Raw genomic sequence first — 15,924 nt, 5'->3', positions numbered from 1 at the left:
TAGATGGGATATTGGGAAGGAATTCTTCCCTGTGAGGGTGGGGAGGCCCTGGCACAGGTTGCCCAGAGAAGCTGTGGCTGCCCCTGGATCCCTGGAAGTGTCCAAGGCCAGGTTGGACAGGGTTTGGAGCAACCTAGGCTAGTGGAAGGTGTCCCTGCCCATGGCAAGAGCTTGGAATGACCTGATCCTTCATCTCCCTTCCAGCCCAACCCATTCCATGATTCTGTGGTCTCAACTCATGAGTTTTCCCACTTTTCCCCCTCTGATTCCCTCCCTCATCCCACCCTGGGCTGTGAGGGCTCTGTGGGGCTCAGCTGCCAGGTGGGGTTAACCCACCACAGTCTGGCTCAGTCAGCAGCAAAACACAGGGCAGTAAAATTCCGGTAAAATTGTAAAGACAATAAAATACTGGGCAGCACTGGAGATTTTGGGCTCCTCACTTTGGGATGATGATGATCCATATGCAAATCCCTCATCAGAATTAGCCTTGGGCAAGGATACCTCCTCCCACTGCCCCTCTGTCAGAGGCAGAATGGTCTCAGTGTTTTGGTTCCTGCTGCTTTGGCCAATCTACTTTTATAATTTTTTAAAACCTGGAACATCCACCTATTATTTGACTTTCAAAAAAATAAATTCCATATTTTCTGTTAAACTTTTCCCATGCATTATGCAGCATTTTTCCCCATGAAAAATGCTCTGAAGTAGCACAAGAGCTCCCAGGTACTCTGGCTGTACATGGAAGGAATAATAATAATAATTACTGACTCATTTGGGTGAGCTTGTCCTAATTTTGCCATTCTACCTGAAGGCAAAGGCCAAAAAAAATTAGATTGAAAACCTTCTGTTCAGATCACACAAGGTTGGATCTAATCAAGGAAAACTCTAACTTCTATTTCCGCTGAAAAATTTAGTCTGTGTGAAGCATTTACAGGTTAAAAAAATAAATGTAAAAGCAACAAATGTCACAGCTTTTAATTTTATTTCTTTGTGGTACAAATTTTAGAGCCCATCAGCCTCAGGGTTTCCAGGTTTTCTCTGTAACTATGGATACTAGGAACAGACTTGGGGTTTTTTCTTGTTGTTTGGGGTTCTTTTTTAATTCATATTGTATGTTCATCCTTTTAGGAAAATGCTAAATATCACAAGATGGCATTGAATCACGAAGCTGCAACATTCCCCTCTGCACAGGAACAGCCACAATCTGCATTCACAGATTTCTTTCTTTTTAATCCCAAAAGCAAATCCAGATCATTAATGCCAATCTGTGGCTGCAGGGATCCCTGCAGAAGAGCCCATATCCAGGGAAGTTTTGTGCCTGCAGCACTGTAGGGATGGGACTTTAATTCTTTTTATCTTCTCTGAGATAAAAAAAAAAAGTGAAGCTCGAGTAAAACAAAGGAATGGGGGAAAATCTGCTTCCTGCCCTAAAGACAAAGGAACATTTTATGATCTCTGGGTACATCTGGAGTCACCAAACGTGGCATTTTCTGTCCTTGGAGACAAGTCCTTCTTACAAAGAGTGGCATCAGCCAAACTGCTGAGGGGGACCATTTTTGGAGGGTTCTCAGCTGGCCTGGGGCAAGCCCCCATACCAGTGGTGCCCCAGCCCACCTGGGACAGGCTGAGCTTTGCCTTCTTCACCTATCCTGGTGTTCCAGGGCAGGTTGGACAGGGCTTGGAGCAACCTGGGCTAGTGGAAGGTGTCCCTGCCCATGGCAGGGGGTTGGAATGAGATGAGCTTTAAGGTCCCTCCCAACCCAAACCATTCTGTGAATCTTCACCCTTCAAAAGGCTTCTTGTGCTGGGATGGGCTCGTTTGGTGGTGAGAGAGGAACAGCTCCAGGTTCATTTGTTGACCAGTAACCCAGTTCATGTCCCCTTTTTGAGTCAAAGATCTGCACTTCCCTTTCTGACACCAGACAAGCCCCTCTGATGTGGCTTCTCTCCTTCAGAAAGTGCCTGTGCAGCTGTTGGATGTTCCCAAATTGCTGAGCTTGCACATCATGTCAGAACAGAATCACTGCCAGCCAGCCTGGCCTGCCCCATCCACAGGGAAGGCTGTGAGGAAAAGCAGCCCCTCAGAGGAGCTCCAGGGAATACTCAGGTTTGGAGGTATATCATTCATGGCTCCCTGTGGACAAGAGTAGTGCTCCCACCTTTCAGAGTCTGAACCCATGCCCTGGTCTCAGGAATCCCACAGGGAGAGATGGACAATGGAAGTACCCAGAGAATGGGGTCCAAACCCACCCCCCTGGGGCAGGGACACACAGCTCAGCTGCTCCCTGTGCTCCCAGCCAACTGATGCTGAGGTGGACAATCCCTCCTCAACTCTGGTGCCAATGGAAAGATGGGACCAGGGGAATTCAGGGGCTTCCTCAGGCAAAGGAAGGATGCAGAGGTGATGGCCAAGATGCACAGCTGCCCACCCTGGAGGTCAGAGAACAGACACAGGGAGACTTTTACAGCTGAACCTGAACTTTGGGCATCTTCAGCACAGAATTTATCCAGCTGATCTGATTATCCCTAAATCCCACAGGTCCTGCACTGTGGGATGCAGAGAGACACAATTCCCTTTCTGTGGGATACAGAGAGACACAGTTCCCTTTGGCTTTTCTTTCAGGCCATTTTAGTGGCCTGAAATTTGGCTAAGTTGACCTAAAAGTGGGGTCAGAGTGGTTGCAGGGAGGATCACACTGCTCTGAGACAAATGAGATGGGAAATGTTGGAGGGATGGGCATCTCATCTCCTAAAACACCTCCTGACCAGGTGGATCCAGGGACACTGCAGATGATTTCTGACTTGTCTCAGAGACTTCTGGTTTGTCTCAGAGGACAACTCCTGCCAGCATCAAATTAAGGTCATAGGACAGAGCACAGGGATGGCCTCGTTCCAGCCTGGCAGGGGACTCTGGAATCAGGAGCGGGCGCCACAGTCACAGAGCAGGACATGGTGTCCTGGTTCTGTGCTACCCTTGGACAGTCTCCCACACTAGAAGAGCTGGTGGACATTTGTGTGGTTTTTTTTGGTTCCCTATCCCCCTGCTGGGAAGATGCCCCTCTGGAATGCTGTGTGTGAGCTTCTCCCACTTTGCATGAGCTCTGTGGGAAGGGCAGGGTTTGGATGGCTGAGAGGGATCAGTGAGATCATGGGGGGAAAGCTCTGAGCAAGGAGAAGGCTGTGATGGGACAGTGGCTGCAGGAGGTGCTGCTGGAGCTGTGCTGGCAGCACCAGTAATCCAGACATCTCTCATCTGCTCCAGTGCAAAACCCCAGGGTGGGCCAAGGACATCCCACGGGAGCATGGTAGCTCCTGGGAACACCTTTCCCTTGGTGATGACAACCCAGCAGAGCCAGGTCACCCCCCTCTAAAATCATTCAATCCCACAGTGATTCTGGCCATTGGCACAGACAATCCCAGGTTCCAGCTCTGGTCAGTTTGTCCCTGTAATCATCAGTTACAGGGATCCAGGCTGTGTCTCCCATCAGCTGCCCCACATTGGCTCCCTGACAGGTGTCTCATGTCACCTTCACAACCAGGAGCCATCCACAGCCAAGGTTTCCATCCTGATGGAAGCAGCAGTCACCCTCATGTGCTGGGGTTCCTGTTCCCTGGGAGAGCTGCTGACAGGAGAGATGAGAATACATGGGAAAGTGCAGCAAAGCTGCAGCTCTTGGTCATAACCCTGAGAAACAACATTTCAGCTGCAGCTCTAACACATCCCACGTTCATTGTGGTGCCTCCACACACACAGAGAAACCTCACACCCATCCCCTCCCATCTGCATCCTGTGCTGCCTCTTCCATCAGTGCACTAAGGATGGGATTAACTCCTTCAAAGCACTCTCTTCCAAGAGCAGCCACCTCCGAGCCACTCTCCATCCTTGAGCAGACCTCACCAACCCTTCAGGGTCCTCCCAGGGAGCCCAGATCAGCAGAAGACGTACCCAAAGTTCTCTACAGTGAAGCTACTGGGGCCAAAATATGACCTGGGCAGGTTTGGGCATGATCCTGGTTTTTCCCCAGCCCTGGTGTGTCACAGCCCCAGGGCAGTGCCCGTCCCTGTGCTGGCACTGCTGAGGCACCTCCGGCCCTGGGGGCAGTTCTGGGACCCTCAGACAGGAGACACATGGAGGGGCTGGAGTGTTTGCAGGGAAGGGAATGGAGCTGGGAAGGAGCTGGAGCAGCAGGAGCAGCTGAGGGAGCTGGGGGGGCTCAACCTGGAGAAAAGGAGGCTCAGGGGGGACCTTCTGGCTCTGCAACTCCCTGACAGGAGGGGGGAGCTGGGGGGGGTCGGGTCGGGCTCTGCTCCCAGGGAACAAGGGACAGGAGGAGAGGGAATGGCCTCCAGCTGTGCCAGGGGAAGTTTAGTTTGGATATTGGAGAAAATTTCTTCCTGGAAAGGGTTGTCCAGCCCTGGCACAGCTGCCCAGGGCAGTGGTGGAGTCCCCATCCCTGGAGGGATTTAAAATCCCTGTGGATGTGGCAATTGGGGACATGAGTTATTGGTGGCTTTGGCAGTGCTGGGTTAAGGGTTGGACTAAATGATCATGGAGGGCTTTTCCAACCTAAATGATTTTATGATTCAGGGTCATTTGCATTATTACTGTTTATCTGGCAGAACCCCGTGATTCAGGGTGGCCCTAAGAGGTGGCCCCAGGTGAGCCCTTCTGGGGTCCAAACGACATGGTCCCGATGTACCTGCCCAGATTTGGGCTGAGCTCTGCCTGAAGCATCTCCGACCTGCCTGTGCTCTTCCTAAACCCCCCCACGCCATCCAGACCTCTTCCAGGAGGTGGCAGCAGCAGATCTCTCATCCCCCCCACCCGCGCAGCATTTCTATGGCAACGGGAGCGAAGCATCCCCCAGAGCTTGGAGGGCGACCACAAGGTTAGGGAAAACCATCACATCCGTGCAAACAGCCCCTCTCCCGGCTTCCCAGGGCCGGGGAAAGGTTGGAGGAGGTCACCTGCCACTCTGCTCCTGGCCCAGCATCCTGGTGACATCACTGAGGCGACAACACAGGTATTGCTGTTGAATTAACAGGTTGCCGAGTTTTACTTCTTTTAGCAGGATGGAAAAGCTACTGGAAAAATTACACGGCTCCTGGATGTACTGCAAATTGGAGCATTGGCAGCAAAACATTCTCAGCATCATCAGCTGAGTGTAACAGCCACGGGCAGGGAGCAGCCAGAGCAGGGAAATGCTTGTGGGCTTAGATCCTGCTGCTCCTGAAGTGTTGCTCCTAAATGTTTGGAAAGCCGGCTGCCCCCTCTGGGCTCCCCGTGCTGCCACCCAGACTAAGCTGCTTGGCACATGTGGTGTGATCCAAGGGCAGGATGTGGCAGGAGCAGCAGTGGGAGCTGATCAGCCTGTGCTGATGTGAACAGGATGGAGCTCCTGCAGCAGGGAAATCACCGGGGCTGCTGCTGGTTGTTTGCACGTGGAAGTTTTCACAATCAGGCACCACACAAGGTTGAGTTGTCACTGGGGTTGTGTCCCTCTGTCTGTGGCTGGTGCCACTCACACCAGGGTGGGTTCTGGGCAGGTCACGAGCAGAGCTCTGGGGCACAGCTCAAATCTGTGCTGGGAAGCTACAGGAAGGGGGTTTTCCTACCATCATAGAATTTAGGGTGGAAGGGACCATCTCATTCCACCCCTGCCATGGGCAGGGACACCTTCCACCATCCCAGATTGTTCCAAGCCCCGTCCAATCTGGCCTTGGACACTTCCAGGGATCCAGGGGAAGCCACAGCTTCTCTGCCCAACCTGTTCCAGGGCCTCCCCACCCTCACAGGGAAGAATTCCTTCCCAATATCCCATCTGACCCTGCCCTCTGGCAGTGGGAAGCCATTCCCACTTTTGGCACCAACCTGCTGTTGTTACTTGGAGTCAGGGCAATGGCTCAAAGTTCAAGGAGCACAAGGGCAGTGTTTGAAAAGGGGGTTGTATCAAGGTTTCAAGGCTGCTTTTTTGTCCTAATAATTTACATTTGGCTGCTCAGGCTGATGCTTTCGTCCCTGGAAGTGTCCAAGGCCTGGTGTAGTGGGAGGTGTCCCTGCCCATGGCAGGGGGGTGGAATGACATGGTCTTTAAGGTCCCTTCCAACCCAAACCATTCCGTGATTCTGTGATTCCAAAGTTATTCCCCTCAGCCCTGGGGAGGATAACCCAGCCCCCCTAACTTGTTCTCCATGTTGACTCACAGGCTGAGCCCTGGAGCTGGTTCATCCCTCTCCTCCCAACAGGGAGCAGGAGTGATGCTGATCCTATCCCAGGGCTGCTCTCCAGTTGCTGGATTTTTCCCTTTGGGACTCAGCTCCAGCAAGAGGTGCTGACTGTGCTGGTGTCACCCTGCTGGGCCCTGACACAGCACAACCAGGCATTTCCCTTGTGTTGTTCCAGCCCTGGCCGATGAACTGCTGTGGTTTCACATCCCAGGCATGGACTGACACAGCAGATACAGCTCTATAGAAAAACACACATCATCATTATCATCATCATCAGGCCATCAGGATCCTTGGGGACCTGCCAGATGGCTCCTGCTCCTGTGCAGTGTCAGGTTCCTTCTCTGGAAGGATTACACCCATTTTTTTCATTGGAAATTTCTCATTCAAGCACTGGACAGATCCAGACTCCTTTCATTTTGTGATTTGAGCAGCTCTGACGGGGCTGCAGCTTTTGCCAGCTCAAAAGTGTGTGAGGGGCACTGTCCCAAGCTGTGTTCCCAAGGGATGGAGAGCCAGGAGAGGAGTGGGATGGTATGGAGGCAGGGCAGGAACATCACCAGTGGCTGTCCAGCTCCACAGGACCTGGTCAAGGAGAGCAGGAAAGGCATATGGATGAGAGCCATGCTCATCCAGGAGGCCAGATCAGCAGGTGAGTTGGTGGTGAGGCAGGTCCAAGGCCAAGCTGTGAAGTCAACCCTCATGGCAGGGCTGAAGGATTCGTGGCCAGGCAGGGCCTGGCTGTGGCTGAGCTGGAGACCAGCACTGCCCAGTGAATCCTCAGCAGGGAGTGTGAGCCCAGGGCTGAGCTGGAATGGGGGGGTACCTGTCAAACACAGCCCTTTGGAAACTGGTCCTCATCCCCCACCAAACCCACTGAAAAACATCGTGTCATCCCCTGGCTTGGGAATTGGATAAGAACTGGAGCCATTCCCACATCCCTGTCCAACCACAGGAGCACATCTCACCTCAGAGTCCTCATGACACGTGAGGCACTTGGCACAGGTCAGCTCTCCTGTTTGGTCATTCCCAGAGATGCTGCATGTCTTTACCTTCCTTTTTCCTTTCCTGATTTTCCCTGCCACCATTATTTGCCTGACTGGCAGGAGGGATTCTGTAAGTTAGCAGGAGTTTATTCACATGCACACTCATCCTGGAGAGCTGCCACTCACCAGCATACCAAGATATTTTGGGTAAATTTAAATAGAATAGGATAAAGCTGTAATACAAAATAAACTGCTTGGGCAGACAGCAGAAAGTGATGCTCGCAAAGGGCATTGATATCCTCTGCTAGAAGGTTGATTATACCAAGAAAATAGTCCACCCTGCTGTCCAAAGCAGCCTGAGCTTCATTTCTGATCTGTGAGGAGCTGCACAAACACCCAGGTCAGCCCAGCCACTTCCAAGGAACAAGATCCTGTTCTTAAAACCCACCCAAGGAAGAGCAGATCGTGGGTTTGATGGCAACTGTACCAAGCCCAGGCCAGAAAAAGGGAGTTTTCCTTCCTCTGGAAGACTAAACCCTGACTGCTGGGAACCACATCCCTCCTCTCCAACTCTGGATATTGAAGTTGGCCTGTTCTTAAGATGCACATACACCTTCTATGAGGAAAAAGCCCCACACCAAGAGGAGTCAGCTGGGCTCCCACAGCTCATTCCCCTCCCAACAGCTCAGAGCTTTAAATGAAACTTTATTTTTTAACATCCAGAGGACAGGGACCCATCAGGAGGGGAATGACCTGTGCCACCACAGAGACCAAGAGGTACCTCGGGTAGAGGAGGGATCTTTCCACTTCTCTGGCAGCAGGTCAGGATGGGATGTTGGCAGGGCAGATCCAAGGGAGGCCAAGGGGAACGGAGAAGGACCTCAGGTCAAAACAAAGGCTGTGCTGGGGCCTGAAATGTCTCTGCTTCGCTCTTCCTCCCTTCCACCTTACTGGGAGAGTGTCTGGGATTGTCAGCAGCTCGGAAAACATTTTGGCCCAGGTTCAGGCAGCCTGCCAGGGCCCACATTCCTGGTGGTAGCCTGGACCTGCGAGCTGGAGCCAACCCTGGGGGCCCAGTTGATGCCAGGAGCCTTCCCAGTGTGAAGGACACCGGCGGCACATCCCCCGTGCCCTCCCAGCCCGGTGGCTGCTGTCACACCATGTCCTGGGCTGTGCAGAGACGTGAGCTCACTCAGGGCTGAGCTGAGCCAAGCACAACTCGCTGTGTAAGGCCATTCCCAGCTCCGCTCTGACATTTGCCAGAGGAGATTTCCAGCGCCAGAGCCGTCGTCTCCCCACGGCTCCGAGCGCAAATCCCTGGCACTGCAGCATCCCCGTCCTCAGGTCCCTTCCCCGGGAGGCACCCCCACCTGCAGCCCTCCACCGGTGACACCTGAACTGGTCGTCATGGAAACCGGTGGGCTGCCGGTCTCCCTGTGTCCTGCCTGCCGGGATGTGATGCTCTGCTCCCTCCAGCAGTGGATATTCCTGGTCCGAAGTCCTCGGAGCGGTGCTTTCCCTGCACACCTGTCCATGGAGCAGGCTGGGAACATGCTGCCAGCTGGTGATGCTGCTGTAATTAATGGGAAGTGAGGGCAGACTGGAGTCACACTGAACCCCACGAGTATTTCACTGGCCAAGCGGGCTGCAGAGATTCCCATCTCTCCCAAATCCAGACGGGCTCGGTCACATCTGCACATCCCAGATGCTGGTGGGGATGTGAATGAGCAGAGCCAGCTCCAACACAGGCCAAATATTGCAGGGAAGCCTTTCACTGGAAAAAAAAAAAATTAAAAAAAAAAAATCCACACCCCCAATATCAGAATATTGAGGGATATTTTAATAAAATTGAAGGGGGAATTGACTCCAATTAATTTCAGGATGGGGCTGATGCTGTTGGACAAAACCCCATAGAATCATGGAGTCATAGAATCCTACAGTGGTTTGGGTTGGAAGGGACATTAAAGAACATCTTGTTCCACCCCTGCCATGGGCAGGGACACCTTCCACTAGACCAGGTTTTTCCAACCTGGCCTTGGACACTTCCAGGGATCCAGGGGCAGCCACAGCTTCTCTGGGCTACCTGTGCCAGAGCCTCACCACCCTCACAGGGGAGAATTCCTTACCAAAATCCCACCTAACCCTGCCCTCTGGCAGTGTGAAGACATTATATTACCTCACACTTCCTTTATGACAACAGTTTGGGGTTTCATTCTACTTTTCCTGGGAAAACTCATCCTGCGATGACCATAAGTAGGAAGACGAGGCCAAGGCCTGTTGGAGGACAGTGATCACCCATCACTCAGCACCTCAGTTTTTATCCATCATCCACAGGCAGGACCCCAGGGAAAGGCTGTGCTCAGGACACCCAACCCCAGCAATGGCATGGAGAGGGAAACCCGGATTCCTTAGGGAAATGGGATAAAAATAATCAAAAACCAGCAGCGTCTGTCTTCAGCCAGTTAAACACTTCAGAAAACATCACTCTCGATTTTGGTGAGCAACACTCAGGGTGTGAAAAAATGAGGTCCTTGAACCCCCTCTGGCTGCAGTGGGATGGGATGGGATGGGATGGGATGGGATGGGATGGGATGGGATGGGATGGGATGGGAAGAAAAGGAGATGGGTGAGGTTGCACATGAAAGGCATGGAAACAACGCCAGGGGAAGTGTCAGCTGATGGTCCTGTTGCTCCCCAGGCTCAGCCACACCATCCAGGGTGGATTTGGCAAGGAGGGATGGGGGTTCCCTCTGCCTCCACCCACCCTGCTCCGGGGGTCCCTCAGCAGCCGGGTGTTTTCCCCCAGACAGGAGCCCTAATCAGGCAGCTTGTTGTGCCTAATTAGGACTCCTGATGAAGTGAATCAGACCCCCCACCCCTCCACAGGATGATGATTTCATCCCAGGCCAGGTGCTGGTGGATGGTGCCAGCTCCACACACACACACGGCCAAGTCACTCTGGGTATTAATAAAATCCCTCCTCAACAGACTCCAGGAAGGATGAATCCATCCATGGGAGCATCCCTCCTGCCTGGACCCTCTCCCCCGTCTCCTCTCACCATCCAGGAGCTGTTTGTCACCTCCTGACTTGCTCCTCTGAGGCTCTTTTTTGGGGGGCTACATCTGTATTCCACCAAACAGGACTCGATTCCCACTCCTGATCCTTCCTCCCTCCAGGAAACAAAAGGCAGGAGGAATTTGCCTCATCCCCACCGGGCACCGAGGCCAAGAACATGCCTGGGAATATCCAGGAGGTCTTGAGAAACACCCACATGAAAATGGGATCTGGAAACAGCAGCAAAAGGGGATGAGGAATGAGACACTCCAAAGCAGCTGGAGGTTTGGAAATGAGACAAATCTGGATATCTGAGGAAACCTGAGATGGACATCCACCCTTCCCAAATGAGCTGAAGCTGATACTTCACCAAAACTGCATCAGCAGTGGGTTTTTGACAGTATCATCCCATTTTTTTATAGGAGTGATGCACCCTGGGAGTGGATGGGAAAGGGTGGCTCAACCAGGAGTTTTACAGCTTTGGACGAGGGTGGTATTTCCAGCTTTTCAAGGGAAAAACTGAGAGAGGATGTGACAGCAGTGTGGATACAACTCATCTTCTCCATGGGAAGCAAACAGCAGTGTGGGAGCAAAGGGTGGAATTTGGGGAGCACAATAGGACCAGACAGGAACAGCCACTGGAGGCAAAGTGGTCCTGGAGAGCATAACAGGCCTGGCAGGTCTCAGGAAGCTTCAGGACACAAAATTTCCTGTTTAGGCTGCAGAAGTGAAAGTCTTTCCTCACGGCCTCGTCTGAAAGAGGCTTTTTTGGCTCTGCTTTAATGACAAGCAGAAACTCCACGTGGAAAGCAAACATCTCCTCCCAAGGATTTATTTTGCTTTGGAGCAAACTCCACCAGATTCCATCCAAGCTGTTTTTGCAGGTTTTTTCAGGACACACCGTGTGTGTCTCTACCCTATTCCAGAGCAGGGGAAACTGAGGCACAGAGAGGAGAATGTCAGGATCTGACAAAGGCTTCCTCTGACCTGGGGAGGGACCTTCCCAGGACAACCTGACCTGTGCTGAGCTGGACCTGAGGGGAAATTCAGGTAAAACATTTTAGAATCGTGGAATCACAGAATGGTTTGGGTTGGAGGGGACCTTGAAGATCACACAGTTCCACCCCCTGCCATGGGCAGGGACACCTTCCACTAGCCCAGGTTGTTCCAAGCCCCATCCAACCTGGCCTTGGACACTTCCAGGGATTCAGGGGCCGCCACACCTTCTCTGGGCAACATGGGCCAGGGCCTCACCACCCTTACAGCCAAGAATTTCTTCCCAATATTCCATCTACCCCTGCCCTCTATCAGTGGGAAGCCAGTCCCCATTTTCCTATCACCACTTGCTCATGTAAAAAGTCACTCTTCCTCCACCACCAGAGAGGTGGGATCTTGGTCTGGAAGAGCCTTTTTTGGGAAGATCAAGTGCTAAAATTTTGGGATCCATGCAAACATTTTATCTTTGCAACATCCTGCATCAATAATTCCACGTCTGACTGTCCCTGGGGTGGGGAGCAGCTCCTATTCTGTCTTACCTGCCCTATATACAAGTGTCACTGGGTGGTTCACTTGACCCCAGCTCAGAGGGGACAGAGAGGACTTGTCCCACAGTCTCTCTCCAACCACCTTTAATTTCGCAGCTCTATTCAAATCCTCCTCTATCCCTCCTCCAACAGGAGCCCTCACATCTCTTTGAACCCTCTTTCACTCCTCTCCGAGAGTCTTCCTCCCAAATTCTCAACGAGTTGTGATAAGGATGAACCAAAGCCCATCCACGAATTCCCAGGGGGGGTGGAAGATCCCAGGGAGCACGTGGCATCCAGCTGACACTTCAGCAGCTCTCTGATCCCTTACATAACCACTGACACTGTTTGTTTTTCTTTCCTGACTTTTTTTGTGTGTGTTCTCTGCTCCCAAAGCCGCTTATAATCGTGCTAAACCCCAGCTTAGCCAAACGCTGCTCTGGGTCCTGGGTGACTCACTGAGCCATTTCCCTCACTCCCATTGCAAGAAAAAGCCTCCCTCTACTCCCAGCATCCCAGGAGGATGCAACTGGGCTCCACCACCCCCTTCTCCACCTGCACACACACCACTTCTGACACTGAAGGGTGGTTTTTTTCCCCCCTCTGGATGGGACCATATTCAATATTTTCATGGCTTCTCTTAATGGTGACTCTGATTTGGGACCTGCTGCCCTTGGGATGGCCACTGGCCTCCTCAAAGGGTTGGCCAAGGTCTTGCTCATCCTCATAACCACCAGCCTGAGGAATCCAAAGTCCCAAACTTGCAGACAGAGGCAGGTGGCAGCTCAGGCTGGGTGTGGAAACGGCCATGCAGGAGACACTGAAACCCTTTAACAGGTACTGGCTGTTTTCTGACATTGTCTCATCTCTGATAAAAAATAACATGCTGTTTTGGTAAAAAAAACAACATGTCCTGCTCTTTCTTCATGCAGTGTTCTCCTCTAAAACCTCTGCTGTGTTGTAGATGTGCAAACACATCCCACAGATACACACACACACACACACATTTTCTGCTTGAAATCCCACCTGCTAAACCCCAGCTTTTGCTCGTGGTTTGCTCTTGCTAAACCAGGTCAGGAGTTTTGGGATCTCAGTAAAACCTCCTCGCTCTGCAGGGTGACTGTGTAGAAGCCCTGGTAGAAGACTATCCGGGTATTTTTTTGCTGATGCCTGTGTTTTTACTGGAAAGCAAATGAGTTTCCATGAGTTTTTAAGCAGTACCTGGGCTTTGTACCCTGTTTGCTGCTGGGAGAGTCATAGAATCACAGAATATCCTCAACTGGAAGGGACCCACGAGGATCATCCAGTCCAACTCCTGGCCCTGTGCAGGACACCCCAACAATCCCACCCTGTCCCTGAGAGTGTTGTCCAAACCCTCCTGGAGCTCTGGCAGGCAGTATTTCACACCCAGGCAATGCCAATTCAATCAACACTTCCCCAGGCTCCTTTTCATGGACTTGGGGGAATGGATGGGTTGGAAAGGTTTTGCAGACCTTCACAGGGGTTCGGGTTGATCCCCACATCAGGAAACACCACCAGGAGCTTCCCAAGTCTTTCCATGCAGTGTTTCCCTGTTTGACCATGAGCTGAAGCAAGGGAAGCTCCAGGAGCTCAGGCCAAGGCAAGTGAGTCCTTCAAAATAAATCCTAAAAGGTTTTGTGATCTTTGTGACTGTGGCAATGGAACAAGGACCTCTCAGGTGCCTTTGGCAGTTGGATTTACTCCCAACACAGGCGCAGCCAGGAGCTGGGAAGACAGCAATGGGCTGAGACAGGATATTTTAAAGCCATCCTTCTGCACCTTCTCCAGCCCAGGTTCAGACCCTTCTTCCCCCAGACCAGTCTCCCAGAGGTGGCTCCAAGGGCTCAGCTTGGAGGCAGCTCTTTCCTTTGTGATGCTAAACACCAAGGAAGGGATAATCAGATTATATCCACATGATTACATGGAGGAGCACAGGAAGCATCCCATGGGGACTTGTCCCTGTGTAGGGCCTTTGGGTCACTCAGGCTGCCCAAACACCCCTCTGGATTTCCAACAGGGAGATGGGAGGGTGGCTTTGGCCACCTTTGGTCGTGCTTTTTGAGCGCTCCTGGATCTGCTCACTTGCTTCCCACCAGCCACAGCATGGAGTTGATGTCTTTTCCAGGTCCTTCATCTCTTGCTGCTGCAGGTTTTGAGCCTCTTGCCCTGGTCCGAGCAAGGAGGGGTCCTACCCTGCCACGTGTGGGTGGTGGTCCCGGGGCATGACAAGGAGGAAGCAGCTGCTTCCCGGCTGGAGCGGCTGCCAGCGTGTCTCGCTCCCACTCCCGGGGCTTATGCAATTCTGGGATGAATCAGCAGCACATCTGGGCTCCTGAGGAGGCTGCACAGTCACATTTTCCCCTCCATCCCAGGTCCATGAGCTCTTAAGCCCTGGGAAGGCGTTGGGCCAGCCCAGCCTGGCTGGGAAGAGGGAGGGAGAGGAAGCTGAGCTGGCTCTGCCTTGCAGGGGAAACATTAAACGCTGCCATCAAATAACTGGGTCATGTCCCCTGCCCTGTGTCCTCCTGGTTCGGGGTGAGAAATCAGCTCTGTGTTCTCAGACAGTTGGTTTTAGGTTCCCCATAACCAGTACTTGGGCACGAAGAGGAGACGTGGAGCCTCCCCTCCTTCTGCTGCTGGCTCCAGGATTTCCAGCAGAGGGATGTGCCCTCTGAGCCCAGGGCACAGAGCTTGGAATTCTGTGGGATGGGATTTACGGAGCCAAGTCAAGCCCATGGCAGCACTGACAAGACTTGCGAGCTCTTCCCAAGCACAGGGAGAGCAGAAGGAAGTGGGAGCCTGGGGATGGATAAGGAGAGGCTGGGGACAGAGAAAGGATGGAGATGAAGGTGGAGAAGGGGAGGCTGGGGAGGGAGAAAGGATGGGGGTGGAGAAAGGAAGGCTGGGGTGGAGAAAGGGAGACTGGGAATTGAGAAGGGGAGGCTGGGAAGGGAGAAGGGGAAGATGGGGATGGAGAAAGAGGAAGCTGGGGAGAGAGAAGGAGAGGCTGGAGGTTGAGGAAGGGAGGCTGGGGATGGAGAAAGGAGAAGGGGGAAGATGGAGAGAGAGCAGGAGAGGCTGAGGATGGATAAGGAGGGTCTGGGGAGGCAGAGGATGAGGCTGGGGAGAGAGGAGAGGGTGGGAATGGAGAAAGAGAGGATAGGGATGGAGAAGGGGAGGCTGGAGATAGAGAAGGGACTCTGGAAATAGAGAAGGGGGGACAGAGATGGAGAGGGGAAGACAGAGATGGAGGAGTGAGGACAGGGATGGAGAATGGAGGACGGGGATGGAGAAGGGAGGATGAGGATGGAGAAGGGAGGATGAAGATGGAGAAGGGAGGATGGAGATGGAGAAGGGAGGAAGGGGATGGAGAAGGAAGGATGGGGATGGAGAAGGGAGGACAGGGATGGAGAAGGGAGGATGGGAATGGAGAAGGGACAGCCTTGCTTGCATTTGAACCATGAGGAGGTGAAGCCAGGCTGAACAGACACCTCCTACCCTCAGCTCTGGGGTGTATTTCCCCCAGCCCATCACCCAAGGCACCTGAGCCCCTGTCCCAGAAATGCTCCTGCCCTCCAACACAGCCCCACCAAAGGGCTGATTCTCCCCCAGCAAGTGTCTGGAGGCTTTTTTTCCAGTCCTGCTGCAGCCACTTCCCTTTTCCCACTTCCTCCATCCCACCCCAGATCTCCGGGACCCCTCCGGCAGCCTCACCCAGGTCGTGGGGCTGGACTGGGGTGCTGATGGGAGCAGCTCCGAGGGTGATGTCCCTGGGGGAGGGGGGTGGCTGCCTTCCCCCCGCTCCGCACAGTCAAGTGTCGCTCCACATCAGCATCACCCGGCTCGGGGAAGGATCAGCCACAAGCAGACAGGACCGGAGGCGGGAGAGGCGATGTGGGAAGAGCATCCCTTCCCCCACCACCCCGCTCCTTCCCCCGGAGCTTTCCCCGGACTGAAACCCAGACCTTTTCCCAGGATGCAAAAAAGGAAAAGGAGACAGGGCGGGGGGTGAGGAAGGTGTTTTCCAGCTGAAACAAAGCCTGGGGGTGCTCCTCGGTTAGCCGTTCACCTCCTGGAGTAGGTCATTTCCTCTCCTGCCCTCTCGTTTCCCCTCTGA

Source organism: Corapipo altera, unplaced genomic scaffold, assembly GCF_003945725.1.
Source record: "Corapipo altera isolate COAL_440 unplaced genomic scaffold, ASM394572v1 295, whole genome shotgun sequence".
Lineage (NCBI taxonomy): Eukaryota > Metazoa > Chordata > Aves > Passeriformes > Pipridae > Corapipo > Corapipo altera.
This window is presented reverse-complemented; position numbering follows the sequence as displayed.